The sequence below is a fragment of the Macrobrachium rosenbergii genome, chromosome 8, assembly GCF_040412425.1.
Source record: "Macrobrachium rosenbergii isolate ZJJX-2024 chromosome 8, ASM4041242v1, whole genome shotgun sequence".
Classification (NCBI taxonomy): domain Eukaryota; kingdom Metazoa; phylum Arthropoda; class Malacostraca; order Decapoda; family Palaemonidae; genus Macrobrachium; species Macrobrachium rosenbergii.
In genome coordinates this window covers 57,584,594-57,607,093 of record NC_089748.1, presented here as the reverse complement: position 1 = coordinate 57,607,093, position 22,500 = coordinate 57,584,594, and the positions used below count along the sequence as shown (strand labels likewise).

The 22,500-nt window shown below is 36.4% G+C and overlaps 1 protein-coding gene and 1 long non-coding RNA gene across 2 annotated transcripts in view; one reads left to right on the top strand and one right to left on the bottom strand.

The window, feature by feature from the left end:
- The window catches only part of LOC136840908 (uncharacterized), a 422,511-nt gene extending 414,034 nt beyond the window's left edge, over window positions 1–8,477 (bottom strand). Inside the window, exon 1 of the mRNA XM_067107873.1 lies at window positions 7,902–8,477. The gene's annotated coding sequence lies outside the window, so the exon portion shown is untranslated. The remainder of the gene's footprint in view (window positions 1–7,901) is intronic.
- Window positions 8,478–13,308: 4,831 nt separating this feature from the next.
- Window positions 13,309–22,500, top strand: part of LOC136841270 (uncharacterized) — a 25,665-nt gene continuing 16,473 nt past the window's right edge. The window contains exons 1-2 of the long non-coding RNA XR_010853862.1: window positions 13,309–13,419; window positions 14,219–14,300. This is a non-coding gene — a long non-coding RNA (uncharacterized lncRNA). The remainder of the gene's footprint in view (window positions 13,420–14,218; window positions 14,301–22,500) is intronic.

Below are 22,500 nucleotides of genomic sequence, written 5' to 3'. Positions count from 1 at the left end.
TACTTGCTGAATGCAGGAAGGGTTGTATCATCTCGTAATACCCCTTCAAATGTAAGGGGAATGCAGAGGAGAACTGTGTATACATTATATATATGAGAACTACATACATATATATATCATACATTAGTATATATATACATATATATATATATATATATATATATATATATATATATATATATATATAAAATATATATAGCGTCGAAAGGCCTCTGCAGCACTCCAGTGTTTCCGTTTCCTTCTGTGGATTTTATCTTTATATATATTGATTCAGTTATACATACATACATATATATATATATAATATATGTAGATATAATATATATATATATATATATATATATATATATATATATATGTGTGTGTGTCCTGTGTGTACTTTTGATAAATGTACAAAAGTGATAATAATATCATCATATATATATATATATATATATATATATATATATATATATGTGTGTGTGTGTGTGTGTATATATATATATATATGTATGTATGACAGAGGAGAAAATATACTATTCCATATGTGGTAATTAACTTTTTAATTACTTAACCAACCATGGTTCATGGGACAGATGTTTATTATTGATTTTTCATTCGACCTTGAGCTAACATTGTGGATGGAGTTAACATTTCCCTAACCTGCTTTCATGATTATATTCTGTGCCTGTTCAATCGTTTAACACTTTATTTTTCTCACCATCTAACTATTTCCTTAAGTCGTTCATCATTATTGGCAGATTTTTATCCATTTGTTCCTGTTGTTCTTTCGAAAATAGATTAAAAGATTCATGAAATACAAGGGAAAGAAAATAATGCCGTATTACGAAATGATAGGTAGGACAGACTGAAGAAACTGGTTGACCCTTGTGTTTGTCACTTCGATAAGTACCAGTTGTAATATGAAGTCTAATGGGTCTAGCGAATATGAGAGAAAGCCGAAACGTCAGATCTAATGGGTCTAGTGAATACGAGATAAAGCCGAAACGTCAGATCTAATGGGTCTAGTGAATACGAAAGAAAGCCGAAACGTCAGATCTAATGGGTCTAGTGAATACAAGAGAAACCCGAAACGTCAAATCTAATGGGTCTAGTGAATACGAGAGAAAAGCCGAAACGTCAGATCTAATGATCTAGTGAATACGAGAGAAACCCGAAACGCCAGATCTGATGGGTCTAGTGAATACGAGAGAAAGTCGATAGGTCAGACAGTCCTCAAACTCAAAGCAATACCAACAGTCACAGCTGCCAATCAAGCGAAGATCGAAACCTTGAAATGGAGTTAAGAGAAACCAAGAGCTGCGTCTTACATTAGACGAGAATCCTTGGACTCTACACGACCTAGAATAATGGAGGAGCAGCCTTCCCTGACAAAAGAGCAATACGCTAGAGGACGGATAATTTCCAAATAAATCTAGAAAAGCTGCTCAGAAGAGAAATACATTTGGAGTCGGAACACTTACGAGCACTGAAACTCAGGAAAGGATAGTTTCAGTTATCATAAAGTGACAGGAGGTCATCGACAGTCTAATGATTAAACGTTTTATCATGAGTTGCCAAGCGAAAGTAACCATTTAGTTCAGTGTGGCCGAAGTTCACAAAGAAAAGCTGAATAGTAAATGTTAAGCCTGAATATACTTACTTTCCTTTACTACAAATTACTGTGGGAGGCAGTGTTTTTTGGTACTCTTGATATTGAAGGCAAAGCACCAAAATCACCTTCATTTAGAAAGGAAAGTAAGATACAACGACTTCGGATAATAAACCTGTATTAAGTTCTTAAAAATCACAAATTGTCGAGGCCCATGGCCCATACCACTCACCTGCGCCGCCTTTCTGTACATACAAGTGTGTAATAAAGATTTTTCCTAAATATAAAACTAAATCTTCGCATGACAGTGAAATTATTTCAAAGATAAAGAAAGGGAGATAGAGATGGCTTGTACTTTTCTTTTGCACAATAAATCTGTATTAAGTTCTTAAAAATCACAAATTGTCGAGGCCCATGGCCTACACTGCTCACCCAAGCCACCTTTCTGTAGATCCAAAAGGTATAACAATGATTATTTCTAAGATAAAGAAGAGGAGATGGCGATGACTTGTACTTTTCCTTTGCATAATCCACTGAAGAGCGGGGCTCCTGTAGGCACCAGAATAACTAGGAGATCCAGACCTACTTGGCTTAGACCTACTGTATATGAACGAAGGGTGGGTATGGTGGATTATAATGCACGGGAGAGACATGAGTGGTGGAATTTCAGAAAACTGAAGGGTATGATGATAATGCTTCCGGCCCTTATTGAGGTCCCACCCATTATCCTGGGACTATGGCTTGAACAATCTTGAATCTGCACTGAGTTAGGATGACTGCATACTAAATGTCACGAACTGTACCCCTTTTGTTCTTGAAAAGAGGATTTTTAAATATCTTGCCTATGTATTCCTGAACCATGAAGAGCATCATCTGAACGCTAAAAATGAGTTTTGTCATTTCTTGTCCAGCAGCTCTTTATATGATCCCACCCTATTTTCACAATTTTAAAGTTATCTGCTCCTAGTAGAGGTAGTAATCCCACTCGGTGGTTCTGGAGAAATCGAAAATGTGAACATTTCATACCATACATATATAATTAAACACAGACGCAGACAAACTTGAATTAGAAAATGGTCACTTAGCTTTCAGCTGATAACATTACAAAGGTATTAAAATCTATAATCACTATTAGCTTCTCTGACCCCTTTTAATCAATCTCTCTCTCTCTCTCTCTCTCTCTCTCTCTCTCTCTCTCTCTCTCTCTCTCTCTCTCTCTCATAATTTTGATACAAGTGCATTTTCGTAGAGGCACTTTCGGTACTCCTAATATAAATATACTTGTTAAACTCTCGTCACAACATGGAATTCATACGCAATTTCATAGAGCAATCTTTAGCATTCAGATGAGGTAAGTTTTGTTAAGTTGAAGTAAAAAAAAAATAATGGTTTCATCTTGAAAATACCAACCCATCCCTATCAAATCCCTATAGGCCAAACCATGATGTGTATATAATTTAAAAAATAGTAGTGGACCAAGACGTCTACCATGAAGAACACCAAGATTACATTTCTGTAATCGCAACAGTGGCTAATAACTATTTTGAATATTTCATTAAGTAAAAATTCAGATAAAAATTATACTACAACTCCTTTCTAAGTTTGGAAACTGGGGCATCATAATCAACACCGTCAAATGCAACACCAAAATCAAAACCAGTCTGAAGAATTTGTTAAGAATCTACGGATTTTTGTACAAAACTGTTAACGAGAGAAATTCATCACAAGCACTTAGTCTTGTCTCCACATCTTTCTTGCTTGTGTTGGTTTCATTGTCTCACCTCCAAGAAGGGCCCTCCTTTTCCATGCCTCTTTCACACAGTCTATCCAACCTTGTCTGAGCATTGATCTCCTTCTCCCTCTTAAAACTTCCAGATTATATATGACTTTCACCAACTTGTCTTCTTCCACCCTTTCCAAACTGCCAAACCATTTTGACACACACACGCACATACATACACACACACACACACACACTGATCCATCCTGTCACCTACACTAACCTTTATACCAGTTCTGTGTATCTCCACATTTTTTTACCCTTCGTTTTTCTTATCAGACATACTATGGAAACAGATCAGCTTAACGCTTGAACCTTTTTCTTTCCTTTCGCATTTAATATCACATTTTGCTTCCAGAGGGGCGAGTTTGCTCTACAGAACTATCTTGGCTTCCCCACTCGCCGCTAGTCTCTTAGCGATGTTTAGCGCGCACCCTGCTATTTTCCTTGCTTCACTTACTCTGTGACTCACCTCTTCCCTCATCCTACCATCATCCGTTATATTTACTCCCAAATACCTAAATGAATTAACTGCTCCCTTTCCTCCACCATCAATATTAACGTTTGTTGCCTAAATCTCCCTTGTTTTCAGTTACCCTTACTCTCATACTGTTGCTGCGTAGTCTCCAGTGTTCTTCACCTTGCAAACACTTTCAAATTCAAACTCGTCCGCTATTTTCTGCAAAGTCTCTTCACTACCCAGATTCCATTTATTACTCATTTTCTTATCCTACAATTATGTACATACAGCTGCTGTCATTTATGTGGCATATTACATCGTCCTTACAAAAAAATATTAAATAGCTATGGAAACGACACACCCTTGTCTCAGTACCACTTTACATTATACACACATGTGTGTGTGTGTGTGTACAGTAAGTGTACGTGATATAAACACGTACCGATATATACCGTTAAGCACTCATAAAACCAAACTGAGGTGGCGAGTGACGCGGCCGTAGTAATTCTGATCTCCTTTTAACCAAATGATCCCTGAGCATAGAGTGACACACCTGTGCAACAATTAATTACCGCTGATCTGTCAGTGCACCTGATCTCGTTCAAATGTGGCTTGCCACGTCAGGGGTTTACCCTTGAGTGGTCAATTGAATAGTTAATTACGTGGGGCTGGCTCTCCGTTACATCAGATGATGCGCGTAGGCAGAGTTACGTAAAGCTGCCTGTGTACGCAGAATCTATGTAAACAGAAATGACACTCGCCAAAAGCACATATTAAGTTTATCATAGATAGACAGATAGATACTAAATGAACTATGTTGAGGAAAAGGTGTTGTCAATACTTTCATTACACCTGAATTCCACTTCACTTCGTACTTCAGTAGAAAATGGTGTAGAATTTCGTATAATTCTAGTGGATAACTCTTGTTCTTTGAACACACATGACGTAGGAGTATCGTTTTTACAAGCCAGTATCATGAATAAGGCAATTCGTTTTAGTATTTATTCGAAAATGATACATGCATGCAGACATATTTTGTTGCCATAGACCTGCTTTTTTATTATTAAGAACTGTACTAAATATGAAACACGAGGGTTTGATATTGAGTAGTATCAAATACTTATGCAGGGATGACAGAGAAAGAGGGCAGCCAGTTAGATGGTTTAAGGTAAACGTAATGAAGGAAATAAGCTGCACCATAGAAATAGTAATGTGAGGTTGGTAAAGAGAAAACGAGAATAGGGTTAAACCCTAACATTGTGATAAACCTGATATGTGCTCTTGGCAGTTTGCATTTTTACTTACATAAATTCTGCTTATATTTAAAGGTAGTTTATGTAACTGCTTATTACCGGATATATATATATATATATATATATATATATATATATATATATATATATATGAATGTCTTTTTCCTGTAATATAGTGTAAATGAAAATGAAGGTCCATAAAACACTTATTTAAACGTTGAAACCATATATGTCGGGCACCTGTGTTTCACTGGTAGAATGTTGAAATAAAATTCAATGGTATATGACAAAAACATGAAGGTCAGGTGACGTTTCTTAAGGAGGAGAATGACCGTTGGTGGAAAGTTACAATGGTATATATACAAAAACATGAAGGTGAGGCCTAGGCCTCCGATGTTATGGAGGTGGCGTTTTCTTAAGAAGGAGGAAAGTCATTCTCCTCCTTCTTAATAACATCGGAGAACCCAAGGCCTCAGAACCATTGTAACTTTCCACCTGTCCATATTCTATATATATATATATATATATATATATATATATATATATATATATATATATTGAAATGAACACATGGGAGCCTGTTTCACAGAAATAAAATTCTGACTCGCATCAGGACCGAACCACATTAGAGTCATAAAAGTTAGAACCTAAGCACTACGGTCTTTAAGGGTCCTGAGTTAGGGAGAAGGTGGCATTAGAATGTACAGAGAACCACGGTCTGATCCTTTCTTGAATTACCATATCCACAATAGCTTTTCCCTCTAGAATGACTTTTGCCCACACCTTTCCGGTCCTTAATGTGTTCACAATAAATGAGCAAATCCTAAATATTCCATGGTATATTATTTTATAATTTATTTGATATAATAATACATGTGAATGGATGTATTCCAATTTTCAGTGGCCATTTAGCTCTATTTTAACTACCATCCTGATTCCGATCTCCTCATTACGCACTCGTTATTTCACTATGTGGTTTTAGGCCCATCCTACCGATAATTCTACTTTTCCACTCGTTGAAAAATTACTCGTTCACTAGACTCGATCGTTATCTTATCTCTATTGCCAAACCTTTAATTCGCTACAAGTGACCACCGCGAAGCGCGCATGGAAACTAGCATGAATTAATTCCAAAGTATAGATCGTCGTACCTATACTAGGTTTTTTCCATCTGTCCACCCGCCTTTGGTGCTCGCGCATGGTAACACCGCGTCCGGGACTTTAAATAGTTACGCTATGTGTAAGTTTCACGTAAATAAAAGGATATCTGGGTGTACATTTGCAACTGAAAAGTGTTTTAATAATTTACTGTATGTGAATTGCACCGTTAATATTCGAAATAGGATATTGTTATCATTGTTGAATGTAACTGCCTTTTCGGGGTGGCGAATGGAACAGCCAGACGCAGTGGCGGGAAAATTGCTTCTTTTGCTGTTCACTGCGGCAACTATAATGTATTGATTTTACGTAGCGAAATTATTATTATTATTATTATTATTATTATTATTATTATTATTATTATTACATTCAACAATAATAACAATATCCTATTTCCAATATTAACGGTGTAATACAGTAAATTATTAAAACACTTTTCAGTTGCAAATGTAACCCAGATATCCTTTTATTTACCTAAAACTTACACAGCGTAACTATTTAAAGCCCGGGACGCAGTGTTACCATGCGCGAGCACCACAGGCGGGTGGACAGATGGAAAAAAAACGAATATAGAGCGGTGCTGGGTTTCGTGTGAAAAGAATGTACTTTATATATGAGCGTGTCGGATAACAGGCTGTAATAATAATCATAATGATAATAATATGAACCTATTCTCTATTTGCATGATTATTATCATTCCCATTGGCAGTGAAGGAGCGACAATAACGGCAACACTTGCTATACAATAACATCATTAAGGGCAACAATAATCAGCTGTGAAAAACTTATCGTTCATTTTTATTACAAGCAGTCTTATTTAGGCAACACAGACAGGAAAGACAAAAATGTGAGGCCACAGGCAAGAAATGTAGACAGGCAGGAAGTGCAGACAGAACTTTGAACCTAAATTGAAAATATTCCCTTCTAAATTCATTGCATTTTGATTCTTTCTCTCTCTCTCAAAAAAAAAAATTAATAAAAGGGCCCTTTGGTCCCATTACAATAACCAAGCAAGTTTTGAGGAAATCATGACATAAACTTGTTCTAACTTTCAGATCCCACCAGCACAGTTAGATTAACACTGTGCCCGTAGGTGTTTTAAGACGTCATAATCTAAACGTAATGATTCAACTATTTTCGTTCATGCTACCTGACACAGTATTATTATTTTACCAACGACAGTACAAAAATGAAAGAGATAAAGGTCTGATCAACTGTTCGGTAAGCGGGGAACCGGACAAGAGAGTCGATATCAACGTAACTGAAAGACTCGTTCAAACGAAGAGCTGAACCTAAATATGCAGATAATAAACAGGAAAAATTAAATAAATGACATGTTATATGGCAGGGTTTTGGAAACATCGAATGTGAAAAAACGGTCTCAGTGCATCAGACTATAAAACCTGGCCTACCATGGATAAATCACCTTTCAATTTAAAATTGACGCCACTTTAATGCCTAACGAATAATCTACATGGCGGGGGGGCAATTGTTATCTTTTCGGAGAGATGGAATAATAATATTTAACAACTTCAAAATGAAAACCTAGACCTACCCCTCTGTTAGAGTACTCCTGGTAACTACGGAAAATAAAGCCAAAGTTGACTAACAAAATATACGTACATAACATCACTGGTTGCCTATAAACCAGAAATGCACTGGATGTCTTACCGCATGCGACGTCTGTAGAAAATTTCCTACTGCCTCGGGCTTTCGGCATATAAAAAATCCACTTCAAAACGTCGCTGTGAAATTAACCCCGCTCCCTGTTTCAGCACTCTAACGAATAAGAGACCGCTTGTCTGTATCGCAAATGCACTATCATTCAGACACTTGAGCCTACAATGATTGTTCTCGAAATGTACGCGTCACGATAATACTCAGGCCGATTTGCAGTTCAGTGACCGCGAGAGGTACTTCTGAAAACGTTGGATGAAGGTAATACGGCTGTTTACATTCTCGTTCTGAGCAAGTGTGAGAGACTGTGAGACTGTCAGTAACCGTTGCTCCCTCATCGACTTACACTTGTTAATGAGCAGCTGTGGTGGTAGAATGGTAGGGGTAGACACGGACAAACGTGAACCATCACATCTTTTTTCCGGTGAAAAGTGATCGTCATCTGCTCTCCCGCTCCCTGAATTTGGAGCAACGCTCACGTGCCAAAGGTCGGTTAACGGTAAGTGACCGTCATGAAATTGAATTTTCGTCTTCTCACAGTTTGATGCGATTTCCTATACAGAGAAAGTGTTTTTCAGCACCGAGAAGGTTCGAAAGGCAAAAGACGACTTGTTACAATCTCTCTTATGCGCTATTTGTGTTTCTGGTACTTCTGCATGGATCTACGTAATCAAATGGACATCGTGTACATCAGTATAAAATAATCAAAAGTACGAATAGGCCTATGTAGCCAAACCCCCATTCTTAATTATTTGTTAAACGCTCCGGTTGAAGTTAAATCTCTTATACAGAGCTGCACAACAACTATACAAACGCCTTGATTATTGCATTTAGTAATTAAGCATCTGGAAGTTGGTGGTACGACCGATGTTGCTAGTGCAGCCTATATCATGTTCTGACTTCACTCGACAGCCATTGAACCATGGGTGTTGGGGGTTTAACCGATAAACTACGTTAATGAAGAACAATGTTTCTACTCCTCCCAATTTAAAATTTAGCGCTTTTGCATAACAACATCGCTTGAAACAATTGTCATCTTGGCGTTACTTGTCTGCAGACGCGATGTTACAAGGATACGCTTATAACATTTTTAATGTGTATTTTTAACTTCCTGGTTAATGCAAGAGGGCTCGAAATAAATATGACTACTTGGGTGGACCAGACAGAGTACACAGATGTGTCCCCAAGACAACTGTCTGCCTTTTTTGTCCCATGCGCCTTTCACCGTATGTCAGAATGTCACCCCCCCCCCCACCCCGCCCCCACTTCCCAAAATTGCCTGCTTCAAAAGGTGCATTCCAAATAATACGCATATAATACTAAAAATCCTTGGTCACAATTCCCCCCCTGAAACTCTGAAATTCCCCCGTAGGGAGGAATTCCTCCCTGGTTGAGAACCACTATAGTCTAGAGCAATTTTACATAAGCAACACTCCTCAAAACACCTGGTCATGTATTGTATTTACACTGTTTTGTAGTTTTTTTTTTTTTTTTACCTGCTGGTATATCTCCAGTTGTCACTTCCAGTGCATATTGTTCCAGATATGCCAAAGGGCCACGGGTTCTGATAGGTTCAGTTAAAAGGGTAGGTGGGCAAGGATGAGATGCTGTTGGTGAGGTATCTATTTAGGCGAAGTAATTGAGTATGTATATATATATATATATATATATATATATATATATATATATATATATATATATATATATACATACATACATATATATATATATGTGTGTGTGTACGTGTATACGTGTAGTGTCATTAAACAGTTTTTTCCCTACAAGGGATGGTTTCAGAAAATAAAGACAGTTGCACAGCCACAGTGATAGTAATTGCTGAATCAGTGATGTCATTTACCACCTGTGCAAAAAAATCTACGTTTACATGTAAACGAAATTCTCCACCTGAGATGGTATGACTTAAGGTGGATCATTGATGCATTTCTTGTTTTGTAAGGTAACTTTTCTACTCAGTTTTGTTACTGGTTCACGAAATTACTAAGAAGATAATTGAGTAAAGGAATTGATGGGGGAAAACAAACAAAAAAAAATAAAACCCTCTCTGTTGCATTCGCGTAGTCACGTTAAGAAGTTCGGAGCTGGCACGTTCCTGTAAGCTACCGTGAAATATCTAGTCCCACCGACATCTCGTGATTGCTCAAGGCGACTTTCTCTTCGCGCTGTAAATGACCGCCTATTGGTAAAAAGGCTTCACGTTTTGAATAATGAGTGCCCTCCTTGCGCAAGTGCGAGTGATCCGTGGCTCATCCTTACCTTGAGTTGTCTCGTTAAGAAAATTAAGCATTTGCTTGCTTAATCGTGAGTTTTGATCTTGGCCTACATTTGTGGTTTCTTCTCTCGTGAGTTGCCGTAATTGGAACGTTGTTTTGCAGCTAGTTTCGTCGCGTTCCCAAGTCGAGCAAGTTGAAGTTTCGAGACCAGTAGTTCACTGCAGATGCTTTTAAGTGCTGTAGGTTTGCTTTCTTTATGACGCTTCATATTTCAGCAATGAATTTTGCTACTCAATAGGAGAATACGAGATTTTTAAGAGTCCACATGCACGACCAGTTCTTGAATATGTTCCACTATTTATTATAGGCCAAGACTTTGAATATTCATTTTCGAATGAAAATACAGTCGAGTGATACTAGGTTAAGCAGGAAAAATGAGGTTTCATATGTCATCAGGGAAAAAAAGTGCCTCTCTCTCTCTCTCTCTCTCTCTCTCTCTCTCTCTCTCTCTCTCTCTCTCTCTCGACGGGGTAATCTCTCAACCTGACAGTTGGGTATAAAATACTCTCACATTTAGCTGCGTTGAGAATAAATCATTCTCCTTTACAAGTATGTACAGCCATCTATGCAACACTCTCTTATGTTATATGAATGTGTATCTGTTTGTTGGAAGGGGATTAGTTAGTCAGTGCCCTTTTGTGGCATTTAAGTTTGATTTTTTAAGTAAATAAGAGGCTGGAAGTTTTAATAGCTACCCGCGTAGTATCTGCAGAGTAATTAGAGATTAATGCTCATGAAGTGCAGTTAAAGAATTAACCTAGATTAAGCTTTTTACCGCACACAAATTGATCCATTTTCACCGAGCCTATAAAGAAAGCTGTTTTGTTTTGTTTTTTCTTCAAAAGACGGCAAATTCATTAGAAGAATCGGATTACTATGTAAAAATATACAGTATACAAACACATGATAGTTTAAACTGTAATGTTCGTATGTCTGGATTGTGTCTTGTTTTCCTCTGAAACCACTCCGTGTTAGGAACCATGTAAGTGATATTGTGTGCATAAGGCAAATTTATCCCAGCTGCTTATTTATTTAATAATTTTTTGCTACCAGTTCCATACTCTGCGTATCAAACAAAGCGTGGAGGTTCTCTGCCGGCAAGCACTGTGAACAAGACTTTAACCGTCAATTCCTTCCCCTTTCATTAGACGCCAGTGTCAATATTCGCACACTAAGATGACTTTTAAAATCTGAAAATTGCGCAGCAGCATTGTCACCACACATTAAATTTGCCAGTTATTGATTTTAATATTTTTCATATCCTGGCTATGCATTGTATCGTTAGTTTATAATGTTGCGGATAATGCAAAGTTGTTCGTATTTCTTATTGCCTTCCAACGCCAGCTCCTAACGATGTCAAACAGCTTTCTCTTATAATAATGAACTTTGTAAAACTGTCCATGTCATCCTCCCTCCCATTTCTCGCTCAAATTCCCTGACCCTCATATAATATATAATATATATATATATATATATATATATATATATATATATATATATATATATATATATATATATATATATATATATATATATATATATATATATATATATATATATACATATATATATATATACATATATATATATATATATATATAATAATATATATATATATATATGTATATATTATAAATATATGTAATGTATGTGTGTATATATGTATGTATCTATCTACATATATATAAATGTATATATATGCACATATATCATACATATACTTAAACAGAAGCTTTTTTGAAACAAACTGATACTTGCTACCTAACCATTTTATTGTAACTTGGCACGGGCTGATCATGTTTGCACTCTCTTGATTTGATTTGCATTGCTGTTTGTTGAGGAGTGTCAAGTCGGGTTGACAGAAGGTTGCAACCACGCAGTCTGCGATTCGTCAGATGCAAGCAAGAGAGGGCTGAGGCTTAAGATTAAAATGATGAACGTGCTGGCAGATTGGACTTGAATTAATGAATTTCGCAATAAACTAGAATGCCAACCTTACGTAAATTCCATTAGATGAAATTTGAAAGTATATATATATATATATATATATATATATATATATATATATATATATATATATATATATATATATATAATGTGTGTGGGAGAGAGAGAAAGGGAGAGAGACAGAAAGAGCATTATGTATAAAACTGTTAGGAAGATAATGTCATGGCCCGTGTCAGCGTTTGGGTTCGCAAGGTCTTATTGGTCATTGTTGAAGGCATGACATATTGAAATTCGGTGTTGTCAGTTGCCCCCTGAATTCGTGAAGGCCGTTAACTTAATACTTCAATCTCCCTGTGTTGGGATGCACCCTTTTGCAAACCGAAATGTCATCGATTGTTCTTCACAGGCCGTTAGAAAAGAGAATTAGAGTTCAGGATATTTTTTTAGGATAGAAAGTATAGAAAGTAGGCCTATGATAACGAATAAAAATATAACCAGTGCCATAATCATTGGGGAGAGTTGATAGGATGAGTGTTCCCTTGTCAAAATTTATTTTAATATGCCTGAGAAACATTTTGTACTCGTTTAATGGCCTTAAATAAATGGTTGCTTTCATTTTCATTCACCGTAAAACAAATATAGGAGTGTAGCCTTATCTAATAATGTGGAAGGCGAGCGCACCAACGTCACGGCCACCATCAAATGGATTTAAATTTATTTTTCCGCTTAAAAGGCCAGTAGCAAGAATTGCATTGCTGGGAAATTATATGATAAGAAATGTTTAGCGCAGAATGTAAGTGAAAACGTAATGAAAGACTAGCCTTAAGCAAACGATTCTAGGAAGTCAAGTTTTCAACAGTAACATTGCTATAGCACTAGACCTATAACACTCGCCAGCAAATCTAGATTAGTGGCTTGTGCAAATTAATTATGGAATTATATAGTTAAGTCAATAGACTGGCTCTAACTTTAAACATAGTAAAATTGTAGGTAAATATCCTGCTGTATTAAAGAGCATGACATTTTACACACCGTTTACAGGAATAAAAGCTGCTGGGTGCAACTGGCTGTGCGTGGACATCATAAGCTTTAGCCCGCTTGCTCCACCTGCACCTTGAATGCCACCTGCACCTGTGTAGGTAATGTCACCGCCTGACAAACTGCAGACATCAAATATAAGCCAACGATGGAACCAAGCAATGAGCGCAGTATTTAAAAGTAACGATTGCTGGAAAAAATTTCGGCCTACACCTGTGTGCAAGGTATGTTAGACGCACCATATAGCCTACCCCCATATCTAAACTGGAGGTCAAACAAGGTCAGATTTCCCCTGCTATCCCTCCCCACATCATTATCCTCCCCCTGCCCCTCCCATCTCTTTCCTCGGCTAGCCACCATGCATTTCTTATTAGAGCAGATGCATTGTGTACCAAGTGGAACGGGTTGTTTTGAACTTATTTTCGAAGTATTAATCAATCAATCTTTATCACTTTCCCTTTAATGAATTATTTGAAATTTCTCTGAACAACAGCCAGAGAAATTCTCTCTCTCTCTCTCTCTCTCTCTCTCTCTCTCTCTCTCTCTCTCTCTCTCTCTCTCTCTCTCTCATTTCATTTTTTTTCCAGACACTTCAGTTGAGTTGAACCTCACGGTACGATTGCATAACATTACTTATTTCTTTATCATTTTTCTTTCATTTGACTTTTAATGGCCGTTACATATTGCTCGTGAAGTCCTGTGGCAATAAAGATGCAGCAGATGATATGATATTTGTCTGGAAGAAAACTGGAAGTGAACGAAACTGTCTGGACACTTTTTTTGTTATATTTTCGTATTACGTAATCTAGACTAATAGGATAGGTTCACTTTCTAAGAGAGTAACATTGTTAATTTTATTTGCAAATTAGCAGTAAATAGGCGTAACATTTCATTCAAGTTGTATATTCATCTTACTAATAACGCTTTTATATTGGAGAAATCAAGTTGGGCATAACAACCCAAAATGTAATAACAGGAAAACGAAAATGAAATTATGAATTAACAGTTCACTTTCCTTTACAGGTCACGATAGACCCATCTCCTAAATTGAGCCACATCAGATGATTTGGGATGCGGAAAGGGCAGAGACTGTTATATTTTCAAGGTGGGTGAAATGTTCACTAAACTGCCAATACATTTGTCCGCTTGACACCCCTGTACTGCATGAGGAAGGCGGTTATTTTTGTTTTTCATCATCTTATTCACGTGCTACTGAAATGAAGGCTGATGGAATTAGCAAAAAAATGGAGAAAAAATTATTTGCTCGTTAAGGGGAAGTGTTGCGAAGTAGTAATTATTATTATTATTATTATTATTATTATTATTATTATTATTATTATTATTATTAGTCATGTATTCCTCATTAAGGGATACAGTTAAACTGTTAGTTTCCCTAGTATGCTTCCACAATGCAATTTTATTACGTTTAAAAAAACGAGCGATACAAATTAGCTGTATAGTGAAATACAGATGAGGATACCATACTCGTAAATACTGTAAAATACGCGCACGAACTTACTTTCTCTCTCTCTCTCTCTCTCTCTCTCTCTCTCTCTCTCTCTCTCTCTCTCTCTCTCTCTCTCTCTCTCTCTTTGAGCTCTGCTAAGGTAAATGGCAGCACGCTATACGCACGATAAGACACGAGGAACACTTCACACGCCTTTCTATAATGTGAGGTAACGACAGCTTCGTGTTCTTTACATTATGGCGTTCGTGTCACAAAATGCAAGTTATTTCTCTTGTTTTATTCTGTGGTGTGATAAGTGTACCTAATCCTTCTAACAATTATTAAGTGGTCCTCCTCTCGTACTTTGTTCTGTGCAGCTTATATATATATATATATATATATATATATATATATATATATATATATATATATATATATATATATATATATATATATATATATATACAAATAAAAGCTTATATATATACATACATACATATGCAATATAAATATATATATATATATATATATATATATATATATATATATATATATATATATATATATATATATACATATCTGTGTATGTATTGTATGTATATATATAAGCGTATATATGCATATGTGTGTATATATATATGCCTACATAAATCCCTTTCATATAATGGAGTAAGACTTAGAATAGACATGATGAAAACCACTCCCATATTAACACTTCGCCCGCTTAACAGTGGATAAACTCTCAGAAAAAAACTCCAGCAAAATCAGTTGCTTCTTACACCAAGGATGTTCATCAGCAGCATGTTGAACTCCCTACACACAAACTGCGCCATTTACATCGATCATAACGCGCAATCTCGCTTGCGGGATGTTGAGGCGACCTTTTAAACACCTTTTAAATGCCGTCAATCCAGCCGGTTTTTGGTCTTCCCCTCCTCCAGCCTCGTAATACTTGCTGAGTGCACATTCTTTTCACCAATATATCATCCTCCGTTCTTTCTACATGATTGCATATCTCGAAACAGGCTGATCCATCTTTCCTACTCTTCTTGTGCCACAATAACCATAAACAATTCATTTCTACAGCTTCCACAATCTTTATTTCATTCGCGTTCAGTATCCACACTTCACTTCCAACCATGATTGTACAGACACTCCAAGGTACCTCTGAATCTTCGTATGGTGGTACAAGAGTTGCTTTACCTATAATGTGACTAACCTCTTCTCACATCCTATTGCTATACTATGGACTACTGCCTCCATTCTTCCACCATCCTTAATAAAATGCATTGTTCCATTTTCCTGGTTCCCAAACACTCGCATAACCTCCGTTTTGCTCACATGTACTCTCACCTGTATTCTCTAGTAATTTCGAACTCTTCACTGGTGTCTGCAGTTTCTTTTCACTATCTCCAGCGACTATCTTAAAGATCTGGAAATATCATCCCTCCACTTACAACCCATTTTCTCATTCCACAATGCTTCACCTACATGTACTGTCCTTTCTCTGGCGTCTCTCGCATCACTCCTTCAATAGTCGCTCTTTCGCCAATTATCAAACACACTTCACTTCCATAATTTAAACTTTTATTTGCTCTTAGTAACTTATTTCCTACACCAAGCATTCTTATTATCGTCCAGATTGCCTCTATTGATTCTGGGTCCATGTATATCACATACAGTTTTTCCCTTTAATTTTAGACCTCTCTCATAATTTCATAACAGACACTTGATCCACACACCATATTTCTTGTCTAAGCCCACACTGTTCTTCACCTATCAACCCTCCCTTCATATGTCTTAATTTCTTAATCAAGTTATTACCTAACCCTTCTCCAGTATACTGAAAAATATTATACCACTATAATTATTACAGTCGCTTCTGTCACCTTTACAGGTATACAAAGGAACATTTTTTCATGTTGCCCATAGCTCATCTAGGCATACGTCACATTATTCAATCAGTGCATCACACTTTCACCAACATACTGCACCATCTCGCTTGTAATCCCATCAACTCTTGGTGTTTTTCAACGTCGTAATTGCCCTCCTGACATCCTTACTCTCATATTCAAAATCATTCCCAAACTTATGCTAACGTCTTGCTATCTTACATCGTGCAGTTCTGCCTCTCTTCTATCTTCCTCATTTAACAAATCCCAAAATACTTACTCCATAGAACCAGGACTGCACTCTCTTCAGGCATCATTTTAGTTTTCTGAAAAGAAAACTATCGTGCCGGCTTTGTCCGTACTTACTTTTTTCTGTTCGCACTTTTTCTGTCCGCCCACAAATCTTAAAAACTACTGAGGCTAGAGGTCTACAAATTGTTATGTTGGTTATCCACCCTCCAACCATCAAACATACCAAATTGCAGCCCTCTAGCCTCAGTAGTTTTTATTTTATTTAAGGTTAAAGTTAGCCATGATCGTGCTTCTGGCAACGATATAGGACAGATCAGACAGGCCACCACGGCCGGCAGAGAGTTCCATGGGTCGCGGCTCACAACAGCATTATATAGAGACCACCGAAAGATAGATCTACTTTCGGTGGCCTTGATTATTCGCTGTACAGAAAACTCAATTGCGCCGAAGAAACTTCCGCGCAGTTACTTGTTGCTGTGTGCATCCTTTATTCCGAGATCAATTTGCTCATTAACTTTCTGTCTGCAGTCGCTTCCTTGGAAAACAATTTCTTATTCCCTTTAAAATGAATGCTCACTTTCTACCCCATTTTTTCTTATAACATACCTCCTTCTTCTCTCTCTCCTTCCTCCTGCAATCTTGTTTATGATCTTTTTCGTCTTGCAATTGCAGCTCAGATAATATCTGTTTCCATTGAATAAAATCCTCATTTCGTCATCACACCAGTCACGGTTTTTTTTTTTTTACTTGCCTCAAATCATACATATTCCTTGGTAACTCTATGACCCCGTCCTGTTATTTTACAAACTGCATGCGCTTCTTTATCTTATTTAACCCTAGCCCATTTTCTCCCATTTTCTTATGTTTTTTTTTTTTCCTCACTTTCTTATAAATTACTTTTATGCAATTTCACCCCTCCTTCTCCAGCTGAATTGCATAACTGAAAGGTACTTGGGAAAATGCATAATTCTTAGCGGGAAATTACTATTTTATTTTCAGTAATCAAAACTTTCGTAGGCACAGTTGGTTGACTGACAAGTCAAACAAAAATTGCTTTCCTTTCTGGACGGGAAGTAATAACAGCAAAGGCGATGTTTTAATATTAAGCGGTAGGTTTGTTTCCTCGGCTGTTAGAGAGAAATAAGGTTTGTAAACATTTTTACGAAAATGTTATTTTTCTCTGATGATCCGGTAGGCAAAATCATTGCAAAATGGGCGAGATTATAACATCATAAAAATGTTAAAAAATGTTACAGGTTTGCTAGATTATTACAATTACCATTTTAACTGTTATGAAAAAGAATGAGTGCACGGATGATAAACCGAACGAGATATCTTTTTTATCCAAATGTGCATTATGCTGAAACTAGTTAATACAAGGAAGAAGAACCTCATCTTTTGCCATAGCAACTGACACAATTGTCTTGGAAGAAGGAAGGGTCGTCTTTAACCATTTTTTTTATTTCATAACAATTCCGGAAACTCTTCAGACCATAATTACAGAAATTATTTAAGCAAGCTTACTCATTTTCGTCTTTGAAATAAAACACCTCAATGATGTAGAGATTAATTGATGTAGGAAGTGAATAGAGAGAGAGAGAAGGGAAGATAAAGTATTTCATCCTTGCTTTGTGATCCACTTCGTTGGTTTATAAGGAAACGAATTTCCCCGTCAAACGATAATGACTCAACTGTCCATCACAAAACTCCGTCAAAATAATGCTTAAATAAGGCCATAAAATGGAACTGGAAATAATGACGGTCATATTCAATGTTTTTTTTTTTTTTTGTGTGTGTGTTTAAATGACCAATGCTAACGTACTTATTATACAAACGCATCAGGTATTATAATATGTTACCTTCAAGAATATCAACATTCTTTTCACGTGAGAAATGGTACGGGTAATTTAAAAGAACATATTGTTAAGAAACCCGTTTTTTCCTTTTAAAGGTAACACCCGTCATTACGTTAAAAATGTCCAGCTGCTGACAGTGCATCCTAGAATTAATTCCGGATAAAAGAAAACAACGACAATGAAGGTAATATATAAAACAAAAATCTGCGAAGTCAATATATAATATATATATATATATATATATATATATATGTGTGTGTGTGTGTGTGTGTGTGTGTATCTACTATATATATATATATATATATATATATACATTATATATATATATATATATATATATATATATATATATATATATATATATATATATATATATTACATTGAACGTAATATAATGGTCAGTACGTGTTATGTACTAAAACCTTGATCATCATCAGGACTATTTTGCCCTAAAGTTACTCGCATTTAAAATATTTAGTGGAAACTAGAGGGCACGCAGAAAATGCACACCCACGCCAACGACCCTCCATCATGAGATGAGCAAATTTTTAAGAAGTGAATAAGAGCGGACTTGGTTCCACGTCCAGATCCATCGCAAAACGTAATCCATGAATATCTTGTGAGATTATCTTGTAAAAAAAAGACGCCGAAACAAACAGAGAAAGCAAACAGCCGCGAATGCATACACAATCTCAGTTCACATGTTTGCCTAGGTAAATTGCCTAGGTAAATACACAAAAGAGTATGATTAAGCGAATGTCTTTATTTTTGGCGAAAATCTGTTGCACTCGCAGATATTGGTTTCTTTGGTGATATTAGGGCGAAGCCTATGCCTCTTCCATTTTCGACGATAGCCAAACATGGTTAAAGGAGTGATATTAATAAACCCCTTTGCTGTAAACACAAGTGGTTAGAAGAAAACAGGATAGATGCTCAGTTTCCATGTGTAATTATGATTTATTTAAATGTAACCTAAATAACATGTTTGGTAATTGTTTTCTGCTACGATACATTTGGAGTGTAAAACAGCATTTGATTAACTATATACAAGCCTCGCGTCCAACAGCGTTTATCACTTATTAAATTTAAGTTTATATCTCGAGGATATAGATATGTACAGTACTAGTGTATGCAAGAAATAAGACATGAATTCCCATCTTATCTTTAATAATAAAATCCGAGTGGATCTTTCTTGTTTGTCCGCCCCGGGTGGGGCCTGGGTAGGTAGGGGATCGGGAGAGTAGGGGAGACATTACACATCCACCTTCCTCCTGCAAACCTGTTTGTCCGCCCCAGGTGGGGGTGGGGTGGGTAGGGGATTGGGAGGGTAATGGAGACATGACGGCAGCGCCGGGTTCCAGCACAGCGTTGCGCACGCCATCAAGCTCGTATTTAAATACTTGGCATTTAAATTATCCGTATCATCCCTATCAAGTAAAAACTTTGTTACGACGACTCCGTTAGACACTAAAATGCCGAGCATCATTCAGTTCTCTGCTCAGCAGATACTTGTATGTTTTTATTCCCTCTTAAGAGGAGGAAACCTGTCATGTATTTATAATTGACCCTAGCAGAATGCATCGTGGTGCGCGAGCGAACGCTGAGAATCTTTTAACAATCTTCGAAATGGTTGTGAATTAGGTTGTAAATCCCATATAAGGAATATCTTAACGTCGCTCAGCTAGTAGATTCGACGTCACTACATTATAAAGGGAACACCGAGGAATGATTGGAATCCGAGGCATACTAACATAATTCAAACAAACATACATGTAACAGCACACACACACGCACACACACACACTATAGGCATTTTTAAAGGTTCTTTGCAGTGTCCCTTCGGCCCGTAGCTGCAACCTTTTCATTCCTTTTACTGTACCTCCATTCATATCTTCCTTCCATCTTGCTATCCACTCTCTCCTAACAATTATTTCATAGTGCAACTGCGAGGTTTTCCTCCTGTCACACCTTTCTACCTACTCTCAATTTCCTCTCCAGCGCTGAATGACGTCATAGGTCTCAGTGCATAGCCTTTGGCCTAACTCTCTATTCCATTCCATTCCATTCCATTCCACGACTCCATAAATATGTTTCCTTCGATGGTCTTCTTGAAACTCATTATAAGAGAGTTTTCTACTATGATGCGTTTGGTTTTGTCCGTGCTGCGAAATACGAAATTCATTTTATCCCAATCCGCTCTATGATTCTTTTCCCAGCAATGTTTTACCATAGCTGCACCTGACTGATTGAAATATCTGACGTTCTGTGTGTGCTGTTTGGCTCCTTTACATGTTTTGCTGGTCAGTTCGTAATATGTCTCGTCACTGTCGTCAAACGGTGCAGCGTAATACAAACCCCCCACCCCCTTTCCTCTCCTCCCCCTCTCCTGGCAAGTGGTTTTTTACGATTTTGTTCCTTACTGTATTTTCATAATTCCCTACCAGTCTGCAGTGTTCTAACCTCCTGTTGAGCGGTGTGATCATGCTGTTGTTTGGAATAACCACGATCTAGGTACACCTAGACCGTGGGAATAACTATAGTTTTCCTGTCCGTCATTATTTGGGTCCTTGAAGATGGAAGTAGACGCACCTTTGTAAGCTTGAAATAAAGAATCCTCTTTTGAACCTTCCGTATTATTGAGCTCCTTTGTGGAGGATTATATACATAGGATTATATATATACATATATATATATATATATATATATATATATATATATATATATATATATATATTTATATATTTATATGTGTGTGTGTGTGTATATGTGTGTGTGACTATATTATATATATATATATATATGTATATACTGTATATATAGATACATATATGTGTGTATGTATATATATATATATATATATATATATATATATATATATATATATATATATATATATATATATATATATATATATATACATATATACATATATATATATATATATATATATATATATATATATATATATATATATATATATATATATATATATATATATATTTATTTATATCAGTAATGCCTGATTTATAAGATATGGCCCTTCTCCTGTTTTCGGGTTGGTGGTGCCTTCCTTATAAGATATGGCTTTGAGGTTGGTGGCTTGATCAGGTTACTATGGAAATAATTGAGGAATTAAAAAGACACAGAGAAAATAAAAACAAATAAGTTAGTAAAAGATACACAAAAGGGAATTAGCTAGACTGCATTAACTTTAGTTAAGTTGTGAAATCCTGTAGGCGCGCATGAAATTTCTTCTTCTAACAAGCACTTTTGAAAATTGTCATTTGTGGGACTGCAAGGGGTTAATTCGGTACCTTTTGCTGAATAGGGACTGAAGTCATATATTTTTTTTCTGAAGGGGGGAAATGACATAGGTGGATATTTCCTAGATAATGACCGGCAAGGGTTTTCGGGGATCGTTATCTAGGACTAATGTTTCCCGGAGGACTATTATCTTTATGACATTTACAGTCTTTTGTTTATGTTTTTACGGTAAACCCCAACGGGCTTGTACTAAACACGCCGCAAAGGTTGATACATACCGGGTTAAAATCCTTGGAGGTCACTATCTAGGAGAGATCCGACATAGGCTGCTGTTCCGTGATTTCGATACCCCATCATTGGCCTATGTATTGCCAATGCCGATGATAAATTTCTCGTAAAAAATGTCACTGTAATTCATGGTTAGTGTCTGGTGTGTTTGAAAAATTTGAACAGTAATGGAAATGTAATCGCTTAGAAATTAATGTAAATACCCATAATATATATATATATATATATATATATATATATATATATATATATATATATATATATATATATATATATATATATATATATACATATGTATGTATGTAT